Source organism: Cervus elaphus, chromosome 15, assembly GCF_910594005.1.
Source record: "Cervus elaphus chromosome 15, mCerEla1.1, whole genome shotgun sequence".
NCBI classification, from domain to species: Eukaryota; Metazoa; Chordata; class Mammalia; order Artiodactyla; family Cervidae; genus Cervus; species Cervus elaphus.
The window spans coordinates 37,990,360-38,009,573 of NC_057829.1; the positions used below are offsets into that span (position 1 = coordinate 37,990,360).

At 37.9% G+C, this 19,214-nt stretch overlaps 1 long non-coding RNA gene across 1 annotated transcript in view; it reads right to left on the reverse strand.

The window, feature by feature from the left end:
• Positions 1–19,214, reverse strand: part of LOC122709314 — a 272,493-nt gene that overhangs the window by 153,381 nt on the left and 99,898 nt on the right. The window contains exon 2 of the long non-coding RNA XR_006345470.1: positions 19,104–19,183. This is a non-coding gene — a long non-coding RNA (uncharacterized LOC122709314). The remainder of the gene's footprint in view (positions 1–19,103; positions 19,184–19,214) is intronic.

Here is a 19,214-nt window from a genome sequence, read left to right on the forward strand (position 1 = left end):
TGCACTCAATATGCCAGAAAATTTGGAAAACTCAGCAGTGGTAACAGGACTGGAAATGGTCAGTTATCATTCCAATCCCAAAGAAAGGCAATGCCAAAGAACGTTCAAACACAACTGCACTCATTTCACATGCTAACAAGGTAATGCTCAAAATCCTTCAAGCAAGTCTTCAGCAATATGTGAACTGAGAAGTTCCAGACACACAAGCTGGATTCAGAAAAGGCAGAGAAACCAGAGATCAAACTGCCAACATCCACTGGATCATAGAAAAAGCAAGAAGAATTCCTATATATGTGTGTATGTATGTATACATATATACATACATGTACATATATATGTGTGTGTATATATATATATACACTTCTGCTTCACTAACTATGCTAAAGCCTTTAACGGAGTGGATCACAACAAACTGTGGAAAATTCTGCAAGAAATAGGAATACCATACTACCTTACCAGTCTCCTGAGAAACATGTATGCAGGTGAAGCAGCAACAGTTAGAACCGGACATGGGGAAATGGACTGGTTCAAAATTGGGAACGGAGGACGTCAAGGCTGTATATTGTCATCCTACTTATTTAACTTACCAGCAGAGTACATTATGTGAATGCTGAGCTGAATGACTCACAAGCTGGAATCAAGATTGCTGGGAGAAATTTCAACAATCTCAGATATGCAGATGACACCAAGCTACTGGCAGAAAGTGAAGAGAAACTAAAGAGCCTCTTGATGAAGGTGAAAGAGAATGAAAAAGCTGGCTTAAAACTCAACATTCAAAAAACTAAGATCATGGACTCACGTCCCATCACTTCATAACAAACAGATGGGGAAAAGTGGAAACACTGACAGATTTTATTTTCCTGGGCTTCAAAATCACTTCAAATGGTGACTACAGCCATGAAATTAAAAGACTGCTCATTAGAGGAAAAGCCATGACAACCTAGACAGCATATTAAAAAGCAGAGACATCACTTTGCAAACAAACATCCATATAGTCAAAGCTATGGTTTTTCCAGTACCAGGTACAGATGTGAGATTTGGACCATAAAGAAGGCTGAGTACTAAAGAATAGATGCTTTTGAACTGTTGTGCTGGAAGACTCTTTAGAGTTCCTTGGACTGCAAGGAGATCAAATCAGTCAATCCTATAGAAAATCAACCCTGAATATTTATTGGAAGGACTGATGCTGAAGCTCTAGTACTTTGGCCACCTGATGGGAAGAACTGACTCATTGGAAAAGACCCTGATTCTGGGTAAGACTGAGGGCAAGAGAAGAAGGCAGTGACAGAGGGTGACATGTTTAGATAACATCACTGACTCAAAGGAAATGAGTTTGAGCAAACTCCAGGAGGCAGTGAAGGACTGGGAAATCTGGCACGCTGCAGTCCATGAGGTTGCAAAGAGTTGGACATCATTTAGCAACTGGACAACAAATCAGCATGAGAGGCAAAGTATATATTTCACAACACAGTCACTATATTTATGTTATAAAGCATCTTATATTCCCTTTGATAGTATTATACAAGGAGCCAGAAGGACATGCACAAGCAATGGCTTCCCTCTTACTGTGCTTTTCATATTCAGGAAATTTGACTTTTTGTTGTATGCAGAAAACTGTAAGACACTGATGAAAGAAATCAAAGATGACACAAACACAAAGATATATCATGTTCTTGAATTGAAAGAATCAATGCTGTCAAAATGACTATACTACCCAAGGCAATCTACAGATTCAATGCAATCCCTATCAAATTACCAATGACTTTTATTAACAGAACTAGGACTAAAATCTTAAAATCTGTATGGAGACACAAAAGACCCCATATAGCCAAATCAATCTTTAGAAAGAAAAATGGAGCTAGAGGCATCAGGCTCACTGACTTCAGACTACCCTAAAAGCTATAGTCATCAGAAAAATATGGTACTGGCACAAAAATAAAAATATAGATCAATAGAACAGGGTAGAGTGCCCAGAAACAAACCATCATACCTATGGTCAAACTATGACAAACAAGGCAAGAATATACAATAAAGGAAATATGGTATCTTTAATACATGGTGCTGGGAAAATTGGACAGCTACAAGTAAAAAAAAAAGAAATTAGAACATCTTTAACATCATACACAAAAATAAACTCAAAATGGATTAAAGACCTAAATGTGATACCAGGCACTATACAACTGTTAGAAGAAAACATAGGCAGAACACTCTCTGACATAAACCACAGCAATATCTTTTCAGTCTCCCAGAATAATGGAAATAAAACTAAACAAATGGAGCCTAATTAAACTCAAAAGCTTTTGCACAGCAAGGAAAACCATAAACAAAATGAAAAGACAACTCACAGGAGGGGAGAAAATATTTGCAAATGTGACCAATAGGGGACTAGTCTCCAGAATTTAAAAATAGCTCATGCAGCTTAATATCATCAAAACAAACAACCCAATCAAAAAAAAGAAAAAAGGCAGAATACCTCAACAGACATTTCTCCAAAGAATACATACAGATGGCCAATGCGCACATGAAAAGATGCTCAACATTGCTAATTTTAGAGAAATATAAATCAAAACTATAATGACTTATCACATCACATGAGCCAGAATGGCCTTCATCAAAAATTCCACAAACAACAAATGCTGGAGAGGGTGTGGAGAGAAGGGAACCCTGCTACACTGTAAGTGGGAATATAAACTGGTTCAGCCACTCCAGAGAACAGTATGGGGGTTCCTTAAGAAAGCAAAAATAGAGCTACTATCTGATCCTACAATCCCACTCCTGAGCATATGTCTGGAGAAAAACATGGTCCAAATGCATATACACACATTAATGTTCACTGCAGCACTGTTTATAATAGACAATACTTGGAAGCAATCTAAATGTCATCAACAGAGGAATGGATAGAGAAGATGTGGTACACATACACAATGGAATATTACTCAGCCATTAAGAGATGAAATAATGCCATCTGCAGCAACATGCGTCAACCTAGAAATTGTCATCTGAGTGAACTAAGTCAGACAGAGAAAGACATATCATATTTTGCTTATATGCAGAATCTAAAAAGAAATTACATAAATGAACTTAGTTATAAAATAGAAAGACTCACAGACTTACAGAATGGACTTATGGCTACCAGGGGTAAGGATGAAGGGAAAGGATAGTTTGGGAATCACACGTACACACCTCTGTATTTGAAATGAATAACCAACAAGGATCTACTGTATAACACAAGGAGCTCTGCTCAATATTAACTATCTAAATGGGTAAAAATATGAAAAAGAATAGATACATGTGTAGCCAAATCACTTTGCCGTACACCTGAAACTATCACAACACTGTTTTACTCAAACATAAAATGAAAAGTTTAAAAAAAGATAATGTGTGTCATATGTAGATATCATTTTCTTAAATGCACTTATCTCTGCTTATGTTCCCTATAAACTTACCATATTTAATCATTCTCCAATGAGGATGCCTTATCTCTAATAAAGATACCTTCTAAGAAATATATCCAAGGATATTCTTCTTGAAGTTAATTCAGCCAATGATGATTAATCACCAGGCACTTTCTAACTACTCTGCTACATTCATTCACAAAATGTTTTATTTGATAGCCACATTAACTCTTTTACACTTTTTATGAACTAACCACTCCTTATTTTATAGGTTAAAGAAGTTAAATTACTTTTCTGAGGTTCCACAATTAATTAGAGCACCAGAATTCAAAAATAGGATCAAAGTACCAATTAATGTGGCTTCATATGAAACACAATGAACTTACTCCCCGCATTGGGATACTATGTATGAATTTTGTCAAATTCCATATATGCCCAAGGTCTTCAGGTTAGATTTTTTCTATTTTGGCTTGTTTCTCTTATCATTTGTCCAGGTATGTTTTTATCAAACAGATTTTTAAAAACACCAATATCTTTTCACTACCAAAAATCTTTTTCATCATCATATGAGCTACATCAAATGCTTAAATGTACTAAACAGTCAAAATGTTTGGTTCTGAAATAGGAGCTCCTTTCCCATGACAATGATTTAAGCCCTTATTTTTCAAGTGGTGCTCTTTAAGAATAAAAGTGGTGCACATTTATACCCTGGCTAGCTCTACAACATTATCATGTTGGTATTCTGGGAATCAGAGAACAAGTTGTTCAGAGAGAAATTTTATAGAACACCACTTGGTATTTCAGGGCATAGAACAGAATGTGAGTATGTAAGTCCATTGAGTTCCATGGGCCAGGGGTTGCGGGGGCAGGGGGTGCACAGGTGGTGGTGGTGCATCTGAATGTAAAAAGTAAGAGACAAGTAACTTAGAGAATTCAGGAAAATATGAGACCTAGCTCAGGGACTATACAGTGATGGTTACCTAAAATGGTTCTCAGTATATATGGGGTTTCCTCATGTGTTATGTATAGAAAAATATATACAGCAATATTAGTCTTTGCCAAATACTGTGCAGAGAGCAAAAAGTATACCATATACAGATGGCACTAACAAATATTTCAATCAATTAATGACTAATGAAACTATGATTCATACATGCCCTCTTAAGAGTATGATGAGGAATTAAGCTAAAAAGACTGTCTGGATGATGGTATAGGTGCTTAAGTGCTGGAGCTGGGATGTGATGATATACCAGAGTTGGAAAATAAAGGCAGATATACCAAATGGAGTAGGAAGGGGTTCTTCCCTTTGAACAACACACCCCATCAGCTTTAAATAGCACTGTATTAGTTATCTATTTCTATGTAACAAATTACTCCAAATTCAGCTCCATCTTGACACCCCATCAACTTTAAATAGCACTGTATTAGTTATCTATTTATATGTAACAAATTACTCCAAATTCAGCTCCATCTTGCAGAGTGATTGAAGGCAATAGTGAATGGCCAGTGTCTAGCCAGGAAACTGCATGCAGCAAGGTAAAACTGTGAAGACAGTTGTGAAAACTGCTCATTTGGAAAGAAAACCGAGACTTAACTTTATTTCCTCTTTAGTTTTCTCCAGGACAAATGACCAGACAGACACAGTGTGGTCAGGGATAGATCAAGAGGACTGAAAAACTTAATGTCATATCTTTAGAGGGAGCAGGTGCAGATGGTCCATATATCTCACCTGTGGAGATAGGAGATCTATCAGTTCCTTGCCTCTTTAAACTTTTCCTTTATTTGAACAACTTCAGTGTAAAGGTGTTTGATGTAATTTATTTTGATTTAGCTGACACTTAAGAGTACAGAAAAAATTATGAGTCAATGCTGAATAAAAGGATCTTAGTTGAAATTCAGTCTAATTCAGGGTCCTCAGAATCAAGGCAAGATTCAGGTAAGGAGGACACGATGTGAAACCTATGGCCTGCGGGGAGGAAGTGATGTTTCACTGGGCTGACTTTATTGGCAATAAATAAGCTTTGGTAGAGAGATGGCACAAGTGGTAAAGAATCCTCCTGCCAATGCAGGAGATGTAAGAGACTCAGGTTTGACCCCTGGGTCAGAAAGATCCCCTAGAGGAGGGCATGGCAACCTGGTCCAGTATCCTTGCTTGGAAAATCCCATGGACAGAGAAGCCTGGTGGGCTATAGTCCACAGGGTCTCAAAGAGTCAGACATGACTGCATGTCTGAGCAACAGCATCATCAGGGACTCTGTCGGCCTTCCAGGGTGATTACCCAATGAACACACAGCTGAATAAGCAGCTGTGAGGAACAGAACAAGGCAAATTTGAAGTCAGTGTAAGAGTCTGAAGTTTAAATAAAGCAATATGAATAACCCCAAAAGTTATGTAGATTTAGGAGTCTCTCACCAGAGCAGTGAGATTGAGTAAGACACCTATAAGTCTTTATGAGCCAAATTTCTTAATAGGAGATCATCTTTTTGATTATTCATCCAGTCCCAAATTAGAATACAAATATTCCATAAGTTTAAGGTGAAGTCCCCTGTTCATAGATGTTATAAGTGCTTAAGTACTGAAGTTAGAATAGTAGGTTGCAATTTTGAAGGTCTCCAGACAATGGTCAGGGGAGCAAAAGTTTCTGTATTACTCAGTAATATGTCATCTCTACACTGAATTAACAGTTATCTATCTAAATACTCTCCCTTAACCCAACTTCTGAATCCTGATAATTCACTTTAGACAGAGGTAAGAACATGAACCAGGAGCCAGGAAATCAGTCAAAAGAAAAAAAAGTCACATACTATGATAAACTGAGAAATATAAATGAGCAAAAGTCCAGCAAACACAGCAGCCAGTGGTAATTAGGAGAGCTCTGTGGAGACAGGAGGAACACTGGTGAAAAATATCAAAGACATTAATGATGTGTTTGAGATCAAGGCCTGAATCCTACTGCCTTGCTGTACCCTATAATAATTCAGATATTCAACAAATAAGTACTAATGTAATTACTGGGGGCAGGGATTGTGACAAATACTAGGCTATGATAATGAAAAAATGTCAGTATTTCCTCCCAAGGAGTCACATTCTATGAAGGAATACACACAAACAGATGCAAAATCATATGCTGATTCATTCTTGGAAAATTATAGAACACATCCAAAAAGTTCCTGCTCTAGCCTCTGGGGATGGGCAGGGATGGAAGAAGGAAAGACCAAAAGAAGTGTACTGGAGTGAGTAGATGGCCTCAATATAGAGAGGTCAGTCAGTTCAGTTCAGTTGCTCAGTCGTGTCTGATTCTTTGTGACCCTATGGACTGCAGCAAGCCAGGCCTCCCTGTCCATCACCAACTCCTGGAGTTTGCTCAAACTCATGTCCATTGAGTTGGTGATGCCATCCAACCATCTCATCCTCTGTCGTCCCCTTCTCCTCTCGCTTTCGATCTTTCCCAGCATCAGTGTCTTTTGAAGCGGTTGCTATAATAGGCTGGCATGAACCTCAAGCAATAGAAACTATTGCATAATATAAAGAAATATGTGGTCCAGAAAAACAGCACAGTGGATGAAGATGCCAAACTTTACTCTGAGTTATTTCAGCAGTGTAACATGCTTGTGATTTATTTGAGAGACCGGGAAAGGAGTGGTATCTTCTGTGGAAGATCTTATCTAAAGACATGGTTTGAGTTCAATTCTATGTAGAGATTATAATAAAAGAGAATATATTTGCCACACAATACTGGGTTCCAGGTTCAAAAATGATCAAATAGCTGGATGAAAATAAAGGATTATCAAGTGTGATGAAGGTGGCATAATCAGATATGACATCTAAAATTGACTAGGACCATTAAAGAATAATGACAATCTGAATGATAATAATATTTTCATGTTATGATAGAATAATAACCAATAACAAAATTTCTGAACATATTAGCTCCTGCACGCTGTTGGACTGTAAGATTTTCACTTCTCTGGGAGAAGTCATCCACACCGGGAGTACATCTTGCCTCTGAAGAAGAGCAATCCTGGTGCTCGGCCAGCACATCACAAATATTGGAAGCTGTTTGTAAGTTGTACAAACTAAATGTTTTTCATCTAGTGTCTTCTGAAACTTGACACTTTGTGCACGTGTGCTCAGTCATGTCCAACTGTTTACCACCCCACGGACTGTAGCCCACCAGGCTTCTCTGTCCATGGAATTTTCCAGGCAAGAATATTGGAATGGGTTCCATCTCTTCCTCCAGGGGATCTTCCCAACCCAGGGATAGAACCCATATCTCCTGCATCTCCTGCATCAGCACGAGGATTCTACCACTGAGCCACCTGGGAAGCAAATGACTCTTAGATCCCTGATTAACTTACTTTTAAGAGCCACTCTCTCCATATAAAAATGAGACAATGGGAGAAAAAGAAAATTGCATGAGAGATTTAAAAGATAATTTATTCACATTTAAACAGGCTAACTGTTCTAACCAGATTCTATTCACTTCTTCCCCATTACATCTTTGAGAGAATATTCCAAGTGTCACTCCCATATCAATTTTTTTAGTTCCTTCTACATTCTTTCTCTCCTTTCACCAGGTTTTTTTAAATTTATTTTTTTATTGAAGGATAATTGCTTTACAGAATTTTGTTGTTTTCTGTCAAATCTCAACATGAATCAGCCACAGGTATACATATATCCCCTCTTTTGAAACTCCTTCCCGTCTCCCGCCCCATCCCACACCTCTAGATTGATACAGAGCCCCTGTTTGAGTTTCAGGATTCTTACAGAAAATTCCCGTTTGCTATCTCTTTTACATATGGTAATGTAAGTTTCCATCTTACTCTTTCCGTACATCTCAGCTTCTCCTCCCCTCTCCCCATGTCCATAAGTCTATTCTCTATATTTGTCTCTCCACTGCTGCCCTATGAGTAAATTCTTCAGTACCATTTTTCTAGATTCTGTATATATATGTGTGTTAGAATATGATATTTATCTTTCTCTTTCTGGCTCACTTCACTCTGTTTAATAGGTTCTAGGTTCTTCCACCTCCTCAGAATAGACTCAAATGCATTCCTTTTATGGCTGAGTAATATTCCATTGTGTATATGTACCATGCCTTTTTTATCCATTCATCTGTCGATGGGCATCTAGGTTGCTTCCATGTTCTAGCTATTGCAAATAGGGCTGCAGTGAACAATGGGATACATGTGTCTTTTTCAATTTTGATTTCCACAGGGTATATGCCTAGGAGTGGGATTGCTGGGTCATAAGGTGGTTTTATTCCTAGTTTTTTTAAGGAATCCCCATACCGTCCTCCATAGTGGCTGAATCAATTTACATTCCCACCAACAGTGTAAGAGTGTTCCCTTTTCTCCACACCCTCTCCAGCATTTAGTGTTTGTAGACCAGTGTGAGGCGATATCTCATTGCAGTTTTGATTTGCATTTATCTAATAATGAACGATGTTGAGCATCTTTTCATGTGTAAGTTACCTATCTGTATGTCTTCTTTGGAGAAATGTCTGTTTAGGTCTTTTTCTCATTTTTTGATTGGGCTGTTTGTTTTTTCTGCCATTGAATTATATGAGCTGCTTTTATATTTTGGAAATTAATCCTTTGTCAGTTGTTTCATTTGCTATTATTTTCCCCCATTCTGAGGATTGTCTTTTCACCTTGCTTATAGTTTCCTTTGATGTGCAAAAGTTTTAAGTTTAATCAGTTCCCACTTCATTACTTTAGGAGGTGGGTCATAGAGGATCTTGCTTTGATATATGTCAGAGTGTTCTGTCTATGTTTTCCTGTAAGGGTTTTATAGTTTGTGGTCTTACATTTAGGTCTTTAATCCATTTTGAGTCTATCTTCATGTATGGTATTAGGAAGTGTTCTAATTTCATTCTTCTATATGTAGCTACCCAGTTTTCCCAGCATCCTTTATTGAAGAGGCTGTCTCTGCCCCATTGTATATTCTTGCCTCCAGTGTCAAAAATAAGGTACCCATGGGTGCATGGGTTTATTTCTGGGCTTTCTATCTTGTTCCATTGGTCTACATTTCTGTTTTTGTGCCAGTACCATACTGTCTTGATGACTGTAGCTTTGTAGTATGATCTGAAGTCAGGAAGGCTGATTCCTCCAGCTCCATTCTTTCTCAAGACTGCTTTGGCTATGCGGGGTCTTTTGTGTCTCCATGTGAATTGTGAATTCTTTTATTCTAGTTCTGTGAAAACTTTCATTGGTAATTTAACAGGGATTGCATTAAATCTATAGATTGTGTTTGGTACTACAGTCATTTTCACAATATTGATTCTTCCTACACAGGAACATGGAATAGCCCTCCATCTGTTTATGTTGTCTTTGATTTCTTTCATTATGGTCTTATAATTTTATGTCTACAATTCTTTAGTCTCCTTAGGTAAGTTTATTCCTAGATATTTAATTCTTTTTGTTGCAATGGTGAATGGGATGGACTCCTTAATTTCTCTTCCTGATTTTTCATTGTTAACATGTAGAAATGCAAGTGATTTCTGTGTATTGATTTTGTATTCTGCAACTGTGCTAAATTCGCTAATTAGCTCTAGTAATTTTCTGATACCATCTTTAGGGTTTTCTATATGCAGTATCATGTCATCTGCAAACACTGAGAGCTTTGCTTCTTTTCTGATCTGCATTCTTTTTATTTCTTTTTCTTCTCTAATTGCTGTAGCTAGGACATCCAGAACTATGTTGAGTAATAGTGGTGAAAGTGGACCCCCTTGTCTTGTTTCTGATCTTAGGGGGAATCCTTTCCATTTTTCACCATTGAGAATAATATTTGCTGTAGGCTTATCATATATGGCCTTTACTATGTTAAGGTAGGCTCCTTGTATGCCCATTTTTTGAGTTTTAATCAAAAATAGGTGCTGAATTTTGTCAAAGACTTTTTCTGCATCTATTGAAATGATCATATGGATTTTATCTTTCAATTTGTTGATACAGTGTATCACATTGATTGATTTGTGTATATTGAAGAATCCTTGCATTCCTGGAATAAATCCAACGTAACCATGGTGTATGAGCTTTTTGATGTGATGCTGAATTCTGTTCGCTAAAATCTTGTTGAGAAATTTTGCATATATGTTCATCAGTAATACTGGCCTATAGTTTTCTTCTCTTGTGTTGTCTTTGTTGGTTTTGGTATCAGGGTGACAGTGACCTCGTAGAATGAGTTTGGAAGTGTTCCTTCCTCTGCAATTTTTTGAAAGAGTTTTAGAAGGATAGGCATTAGCTCCTCTCTAAATGTATGATAGAATTCTCCTGTGAAGCCATCTTGTCCTGGGCTTTTGTTTCTTGGGAGATTTTTGATCACAGCTTCTATTTCAGCTTCCCTGGTGGCTCAGATGGTAAAGCGTCTGCCTGCAATACGAGAGACCTGGGTTTGATCCCTGGGTTGGGAAGATCCTCTGGAGAAGGAAACAGCAACTCACTCCAGTACCCTTGTCTGGAATATTCCATGGACAGAGGAGCCTGGTATGCTACAGTCCATGGGGTCGCAAAGAGTCAGACACGACTAAGCCACTTCACTTTCCTTTTCAATTTCAGTGCTTGTAATTGGGTTGTTCATAATTTCTATTTCTACCTGATTCAGTCTTGGAAGATTGAACTTTTCTAAGAATCTGTCCATTTCTTCCAGGTTATCCATTTTATTGCCATATAGTTGTTCATAATAGTCTCTTATAATCCTTTGTACTTCTGCGTTGTCTGTTGTAACCTCTACTTTTTCACTTCTGATTTTGTTGATTTGAATCTTCTCTTTTTTTCTTGATGAGTCTGGCTAAAGGCTTGTCAATTTTGTTTATCTTCTCAAAGAACCAGGTTTTAGTTTCATTAATCTTTACTATTGCTTCTTTCGTTTCTTTTTCATTTGTTTTTGCTCAGGTCTTTATGATTTCTTTCCTTCTACTAATTTTGAGGTTTTGTTGTTGTTGTTGTTCTTTTTCCAGTTGTTTTAGGTGTAAAGCTAGGTTGTCTATTCAGTGTTTTTCTTGTTCTTTAAGGTAGGATTGTATTGCTACAAAGTTCCCTCTTAGAACTGCTTTTGCTTCATCCTGTAGGTTTTGAGTTGTAGTGTTTTCATTGTCATTTGTTTCTATATATTTTTAAATTATTCTTTTGATTTCTTCAGTAACCTACTGGTTATTTAGAGATGTATTGTTTAATCTCCATGTGTTTGTGTTTCTTAATTTTTTTATTTTTTTTTTGTAATTGATATCTAGTCTCAGAGTGTTGTGGTCAGAGAGGATGCTTGATACAATTTCAATGTTCTTAGATTTACTGAGGTTTGATTTGTGACCCAAGATGTGGTCTATTCTGGACAATGTTCCATGTGCACTTGAGAAGAAGGTGTATTCTTCTGCATTTGGATGGAATGTCCTGAAGATATCAATGAGATCCATCTCATCTAATGTGTCATTTAAGACATGTGTTTCCTTATTAATTTTCTGTTTTGATGATCTGTCTATTGGTGTGAGTGGGGTGATAAAGTCTCCTACTATTATTGTGTTACTGTCAATTTCTCCTTTTATGTCTGTTAGTGTTTGTCTTATGTATTGAGGTGCTCCTATGTTGGGTGCATAGATATTTACAATTGTTATGTCTTCCTCTTGGATTGATCCCTTGATCATTATGTAGTGTCCTTCCTTATCTCTTGTAATCTTTTTTACTTTAAGGTCTATTTTGTCAGACATGAGGATTGCTACTCCAGCTTTCTTTTGCTTCCCATTTGCATGGAGTATATTTTTCCATCCTCTCACTTTCAGCCTATATGTGTCTTTAGGCCTGAAGTGGGTTTCTTATAGACAGCATGTATATGGGTCTTGTTTTTTTGTCCATTCAGCCAGTCTGTGTCTTTTGGATGGAGCATCTAGTCCATTTACATTTAAAGTAATTATTGATATATACATTCCTGTTGCCATTTTCTTAATTGTTTGGGATCTTTGTAGCTCTTTTTGCTTCTCTTGTATTTCTTGACTATGTAAGTCCATTTAACATTTGTTGTAATGCTGGTTTGTTGGTACTGAATTCTCTTAAAAAGCTTTTCAGACAAGCAAAAGTTATTTCTCCATCAATATTGAATGAGATCTTTGCTGGGTACTGTAATCTTGGTTGTTGATTTTTCCCTTTCAACACTTTAAATATATCCTGCCATTGCCTTCTGGCTTGCAGAGTTTATGCTGAAAGATCAGCTATTAAGCATATGGGGTTTCCTTTGTATGCTACTTGTTGCTTCTCCCTTGTTGCTTTTAATATTCTTTGTGTTTAGTCTTTGATAGTTTGATTAGTATGTGTCTTGGCATGTTTTGCTTTGTGTTTAATCTTCTATGAGACTCTTTGTGCCTCCGGGACTTGATTGACTATTTCCTTTTCCATGTTGGGGAAATTTTCAAGTATAATCTCTTCAAAAATTTTCTCATACCCTTTCTTTTTTCTTCTTCTTCTGGGACCTCTATAATTCAACTGTTGGTGTGTTTGATATTGTCCCAGAGGTCTCTGAGACTATTCTCAGTCCTTTTCATTTTTTTACTTCATTCTGCTCTTCAGAAGTTATTTCCACCATTTTATCTTCCAGTTCACTGATTCATTCTTCTGTTTCAGATATTCTGCTATTGATTCCTTCTAGAGTATTTTTAATTTCAGTAATTGTGTTGCTTGAATCTGTATGTTTATTCTTTAATTCTTCTAGGTCTTTGTTATTTGATTCTTGCATTTTCTCCATTTTGTTTTCAAGGCTTTTGATCATCTTTACTATCATTATTCTAAATTCTTTTCCAGGTAGTTTGCCTATCTCCTCTTCATTTATTTGAACTTCTGTGTTTCTAGTTTGTTCCTACATTTGTGTAGTATTTCTCTACCTTTTCATAATTTTTTTAACCTATTGTGTTTGAGGTCTTCTTTTTCCAGGCTTCAAGGTTGAAATCTTTCTTCCTTTTGGCTTCTGCCCTCTTAAGGTTGGTCCAGTGGTTTGTGTAGGCTTCCTATAGGGTGAGATTTGTGCTGAGTTTTTGTCTGTTTTTCCTCTGATGGGCAGGGCTGAGTGAGGTGGTAATCCTGTCTGCTGATGATTGGGTTTGTATTTTTGTTGTGTTTGTTGTTTAGATGAAGCAGCCACTGGTGGTTGGGTGATGCCAGGTCTTGTAGTCAAGTGGTTCTCTTTTGTAAGTTCTCACTATCTGATACACCCTAGAGTTAGTTCTCTGGTAGTCTAGGGTCTTGAAGTCAGTGCTTTCTCTCTAAAGGCTCAGGGCTTGATCTTTGGTCAGGAGTGAAGATTCCACAAGTGGTTTGTTATGGCATTAAGTGAGATTAAAACAAATATACAAAAATGAGAAACCAAAGATGAACCCCAGACAAATGGCAGTTACAAAATCAGCAAATAATAATTAAAATAATGGAATATACACATATACATATACACCCATGACCAAAGTCAAAATAGTCCAACAAAAATAAAGTACAGTAGATTGACCTGGCAAACAAAGGAATCCAGATATTATATTTACCAGTTAAGAACAAAACTAACTAAAGCACAAACTGGAAAACAAAACTAAAGCAAGGTGCCAAGTGGGGAATAAAGCAATGAAAACAAAACAAACAAACATGTTGAGAGGAAAGGAAAGAAGGAAAAGAAAGAATAGATATGCAAAGCTAAATAGAGGTAGATGAAGAATATTTATATACATTAAAGATTAACTGCAAGGGGAAAAGAACAGTAGGAAAAGCAAAGGAATAAATGTATAGAAAATAATAATAGGTTTAAAAAATTAAAATTAAAAGAGAGAAAAGAAAAAAAAAAAAAGGAAAACTCCACAGAACTGTAAAAGTTCAACATAGAGGCAGAGGTTTATAACAATAATAAAAAAATGTGACTGAGAAAAAGAAAAAAAAGCTCAGAAGCTTAATTAGGTTTCATAGTGCCAATGAAATCAACAACTACAACAAAGTGGGGGGGATTCAAAAGATTCTACAGAGCAAGTCAAATCATAAGAATAATAAATGTTTTTCTTGAGTCACTGCTGTCAGAGTCCTTCCCCTCACTGGGAGTCACAGTCCACCTCACCTCCCCAGGATGCCCTCCAACACTGGTGATCTCTGGACCTGCTGTGGGGGCAGCTCAGATTCTAATCTGGTCCTACGCCTCTGTGTTCCTGTCTCCAATGTCCACAGCTATCAGAACTACTGAGTTTTCTTTTGTGGGAGCTCTCAATGACCTTTTATATATTCCATAGACACAGAGTCTGCCTAGTTGATCCTGTAGATTTAATCTGCAGCTTATACAGCTAGTGGGAAGCTTTTGGGTCTTTTTCCTTAGCCACACTGCCCCTGGGTTTCAATTGTGGTTTTATTTCCACTTCTGCATGTGGGTCATCTACTGCAGTTTGCTCCTGAAGCTGCCCTGGAGGACTTGGGTTTGCCCCTGTGAGGGCCAAGTGTGGAGGTGGTGCAGCTGCTTGGGTCACAGAGGTTCTGGCAGCACCAGGTACTCAGGGGAGTTGGCGGCTAGGGCAGCAGGAAATATAGTGCTCTAGAAGGGTATGGCAACCAGTATTGGCCAATACACTCCATTATTCTTACCTGGACAACCCCCCTCCCTGACAGAGAAGCCTGGCAGGCCACAGTCTACAGGGTCACAGAGTCAGACACTACCGAAGCAACCCTGCGTGCATAGATGCAAGACTTTCTTTGCCTGTGGCAGCCCTGTCCCAGTGAAAGTTGAGTGTGAAGGTAGCACAGCTGCTTGGCTTGAGGGGACCCTGGTGGCACCAAGTGTGCAGGGACACAGACTGCCTCTGTGGCAGGAGTGATGGCCCTATCAGAGTCTTTTTTTAAGCCTTTTGTAGCTGATGATCAGAAGGCCTCTTTGGCCAGTCTTTCTCCATAGCTCCACCCATTCAGGCACTTAGAGGGCTCCCTTGCCTGGGATCCTTCTCTGTTGTTTTGTGCATCAGGCACATAGAGGGGGGCCCCTGGCTGGGGTCTTACTCTGTAGATCTGCACATCAGACACTTAAAGGGGCACCCTGGGTGGGGTCCTACTTTGTAGTTCAGTGCATCAGGCATTTGATGGGCCAGCCTCTCTACTGTTCAGCTGCAGATGCTGACATGTGGGAAGAGAGAGGCTATGGTGATGACTCCACCCCCTACACATGACTCAGCAGTATCACATTGCTTCCATGGCTGCTCAGCGTTCCTCCTCAGGCATTTCCCACCACAGTCTCCTCCCTCACCTCCTCTTGATCAGTCTCTCCACAGTCAACAGCAGCCCTCAGCCTGAGATTGCTCCACAATCCCTAAATATCAGCTCCCAGCCTCGGCGCCTTCCAGAAGACCTGCATCCTTGTCCAGGGTATGTATGGCTGTGACAAGGACTATCTGATTCTCATTCCATTTAGGCTGCCACAGATCAGTTATTTCACTCTCAGCCTTAAATGCTTCTCCTCTGACTCAGACAATTGCCCCAATGTGGGGATCAGACCCCTGCTTCAGTTCCCCCACCCACCGAGGGCAGTTCCAGTCCTACTAATACTCCTGTTTTTCTCCCTAGTTCCTTGGCCCTACAGAGTTTTGTGTGGTTCTATATATTCTTTCCCTCTGGTCAGGTACTCCTGTCTGTGCTCAGCTTGTTTTCTGCATGCACTTTTGTGTCTGAAGAAGTATTCCTGATGTTTATATGGACAGAGTTGTACTCCATGTCCACCTACTCCTACGCCATCTTGTTCTCCCCTCCCCAGAATTTCAAATAGTATTTCTTGAGCATCTGTTACATAACAAACATGGTTTTAAGCATTGCAGATGCAATTATAAATCAGCCATAATTCCTGTCATTGTAAAACAGTTTAGTGTGAGAAATGTATAAACAAAAGATTTTAATATAATATGATAATTGTGCATTAATTCTATGAGGACACATATCCACCCATCCACCCAGTAGGCATTCAGCACACATTTATTGAATTCCACCTATAGGCCAGGTACTGGTCAGTCATTAAGAGTGAATAGCACAAATAGTGACCCAGCCTTCAAGTAGCTGAGATTCTAACTAATTAGGATCTTCTCTAGTGGAAGAGAGTGCCTCAGGTAGTCCACACAACAGAAATAACATATTACATTTCTTTAGAAGCACGGCAAGCTTTACTCAACATGGGTGACAGACAGTACAAACCATGGAGCCATAGTAACTCATGAAATGTTTGAAGATGGGCAGTGGCCAAACAAATTATAACTAGACGGGTAACCGAAGCACATCCACAGTGTTCTGTACTGTGGGAAGTCCACTAGGAGCTCTGTAAGCAAAAAACTTGTTGAAAAAACAAAAGGGAAATGCCAGCTAAATAAAAATTTAATAGAGTTATTTACAGCAGAATTTTCTCTGTCTTTAACACGAAGAAGCAAGTGTACATACAAGATAGGTCTATAGCTTGCATAATTAATAGATCATTTGACTAGAGAGTACCTTTTTATAAAGCATGATTCAAGGCTACTCTTCTGTGGTGTATACCTTTGAAAACGATGGGACAGAACAGAAAACAGGCCAGTATGGAGCTGTTGATAGAGTTAATTAGGTTTGTTTGACTCATGCTGTGAAAAGCTCTTGGGCAGTACAGTTTGAGCTCTCCTGACTAGATGAGTGTAGGAGGAGAAAAAAGATTTCCTTGCTTTTATTTTCTCTCTGAATTAAACTAGTTTACTTTCTAAAAGTACGTATTCCTGAAGCAGTCAATATAAAGAGGTGTACAGGAAACCATATACCAGATATGAATGTGCCTTCATTTTAAATTTATCAGCTGTTAATATTTTCACATTTTACCATAATTAATATTTTATAGAGTTAATTATATCAGCAAGTATATATCTCAAGATCATCACCCAAATAAGAAACAATAAATGCTTCAGAGGGTGTGGAGAAAAGTGAATCCTTCTACACTGTTGATGGGAATGTAAACTGGTAAAACCACTATGGCAAAGAATATGGAGGTTCTTTAAAAATGAAAAGCAATGCTACCATATGATCCAACAATCCCATTTCTGGGAATATATCTGGAGAAAACCATAATTCAAAGGGATACAGGCTCCCCAGTGTTCACTGCAGTACTATATACAATAGCCAGGATATGGGAGCAACCTTAATGTTCATCAACATAGGAATGGATAAAGAAGATGTGGTACATATATACAATATAATATTACTCAGCCATAAAACAGAATGAAGTAATACTATTTACAGCAACATGAATGGACCCAGAGACTGTCATACTGAGTGAAGTAAGTCAGAGAGAGAAAGGGAAATACGATATTGCTTTTATGTGGAATCTAAAAAAGGGGTACAAATGAACTCATTTACAAAACAGAGATAGAGTTACAGGTGTAAAAAACCAACTTAAGGTTACCAGGGATAAGGAGGGGAGGGATAAATTGGAGGTTGGATTAACATATACATGCTACTATATGTAGTTAATTAATAAGGACCTACTATAATATATAGCACAAGAAACTCTACTCAGTATTCTGTAATGGCTTATATGGGAAAAGAATCTAAAAAAAAAAGTTGGATACATATGTGTGTATGGCTGATTGACTTTGTCATACACTTGAAAGTAATACAAAATATGAATCAACTATACTCCAATAAAATTAAAAAAAATAAAATAAAATAAAAATAAGGAAGCCTGAAGAACAATTTTAATACAAACAAAAATCAAGTTGCAGAGTGTATTCTGTAGTACCATATGTGAAGTTTCAACACCTTCAAAAATTATTAAACAATGTCTCGTGGATTCACAAATATTAAGCTAAAATACAGAAGTATTCATGAAAATTATACACACTGAGTTTTAGATTGCAAATTTCTTTAGAAATAATGGGATGGAGGTGTTTTCCATTGTGTCTAAAATATGTAATTCCTCAATGAAAACAAAAAAGTATATGAAACCTGTAAGAAATAATACATATTTATAAAGGTGGGTGATGACTTTCTTAGGTCCATTTCCCGGGCACTAGAATTTGAGACTATGATTTGTGGACATTCAAGAGGAACTTCTTAAAGAAAATGAGGAAAAATGAATTGGACAGAGGGAAAAGTGACCAGAAGAGGGGTATGTACCGTCTGATCCTTCAGGGAAGTCTGAAGCTGGGATGACTGAAGCTGGGGTGACTCTTCAGAGACTTCCCAAATTGAGGCAAGTACCTGACTATCTATAAACTGCAAAAGTAGGTAGGTTTTCAGCTGACCCTGAGAAGAGGTGAAAGTATGGGCAAGACAGTTCTCTTTAGCCGAGAGCATTTCAGCACACAGTGCTAGCTTTCAGCTGTGGGGGGAAGCGGGCCATGCTTTGGTCTGCAAGGCAAATCTGCTATTCACCAGCCACAGTTTCCACTACAATGATGTGCCTTGTGTCATTTTATTATCTACTTGCATATTTGAAATACTTCACACTTTTTCAAACTTCAGCATTTAAAAAAGAAAAAAAACCACCTTCCCACCTCAAGTTAACAGTATTCCCAAAGTATTCCCCCAACACACAGACACATGCACACACCACAACATAAGCACTGGGTGTAACCAAGTCATATACTTACTATTTTGATGTTTTTCTGTTTTTGACAACTGGAGATTCTCTTCTCTCTCTCTCCCCACCTGTCATTGTTTGGAATGCCTTGTTATGTTATTTTTAAAAGTAAAGTTTGTTCAGCATATTTACCTTTATGTTATAGGAGAGCTTAGTTGGCCTTCTTGCTGGAACATGGCTGTTTTCCTGACAGTGTCAATTCTGAAGTGATTCTAAAAGAATCAAATCAAGATAATTCCATTA